The sequence below is a fragment of the Meleagris gallopavo genome, chromosome 11, assembly GCF_000146605.3.
Source record: "Meleagris gallopavo isolate NT-WF06-2002-E0010 breed Aviagen turkey brand Nicholas breeding stock chromosome 11, Turkey_5.1, whole genome shotgun sequence".
In the NCBI taxonomy this organism is placed as follows: Eukaryota; Metazoa; Chordata; class Aves; order Galliformes; family Phasianidae; genus Meleagris; species Meleagris gallopavo.
The window spans coordinates 5,931,956-5,933,317 of NC_015021.2; positions in this window are offsets into that span (position 1 = coordinate 5,931,956).

Genomic DNA, 1,362 nt, shown 5'->3' on the forward strand with positions numbered 1-1,362 from the left:
GGGAGGAGAGCAAACTGGCAGATGGGTGCATACCCAGATGGACACATTGTTGTGCCCGTTAGTATTTTATAGAATTTAGTTCTAAGAGAACATAATAAAACATATGGAGGGGGTACAGACACCAGAAAGTAACTGTACAATCCTAGTACCAGGAACAGGGTACAAGTGGGGCTTGTTGGGAAAGGGAAACCTTTCAGGGCAACAATTGCAAATTGATTTTTTTTCAGAACTGCCAGGAAAAGAAGGGTTTCAGTATATGCTAGTTTTAACCAATACCCTTTGAGGGTGACCAGAAGCATTCCCTTGCAGGATCAATAAAGCCAAAGAAATAACCAAGGTATTGTTGCAGGAGATTATTTCAAGGTTTGGGTGTCCTGCAACAATACCCTTCAACCAGGGAACTCAGTTTATTGCAGAGATTGTCCAACAGGTTAGCAAGCATTGGGAATAAATTGGCAATTGCACTTACCACACAGAACACAGGCGAGTGGTCAGGTGAAAAAGATGAACCATCTAATTAAATCACAGATTGTAAAACTGGGCCGGGAATCTGGACTGTCCTGGCCACAGTTGTTGCCTTTGGCTCTCCTTAGGACCAGAATGAAACTTAGAGCCAAAGAAGGGTTAAGTCCTTTCAAAATACTGTACAAAGGGCCTTATGTTGTACAAACGGGGATCTCTACCCAACTAGGGAGTGAAACACTAACTGAGCATGTGATAAGTCTACAGGAATAACTTTGGGAAATAGAGAAACTGGTTCTAGGAACTAGAGCCCAAGGCCTTGGCGGCCTGATACATAATATTTTACAAAGAGATTATATGTATATTGCAGATCTCTTTCAGATTTGCCCCTGGAACCAAGGTGGGTAGGTCTGTTCCAGGTGCTGCTAATGCCCCACACAACAGTAAAATTAAAGAACAAACTTTGTGGATACATCATACTAGAGTTAAGAAGGTCCCTCGAACACAATGGGAACTGAAGTCAGCTGGATCCTTAAAATTGTAAATCCAAGGACAGTAATACGGGCTCTTATAATTGTTAGAAATGCTCATTTAGTTACGTGCAGCATTTGATGTAAATGCTTCTGCATCTCTTTGTAAAAAAAAAAAATCATCATTGCAAAGTATACTTATATCAGTAATTGTTTGGTATGTGAGCAAGCTAAGGATTTAAACTTTTCACTTCTTGTTGTCCCTGATAATTTTAAGGTGAGAAATCAAACTTGCAGGATTTGAGTGACCGTCCTGGTGGGTGATGATCAATAAGAATGTAGATTGGATTAACTACATCTGTTATAATCAATGGAAATTTAACAAATTATACAATGAGTGCAATAAAGGGGATTGCAGAACAGTTAGATG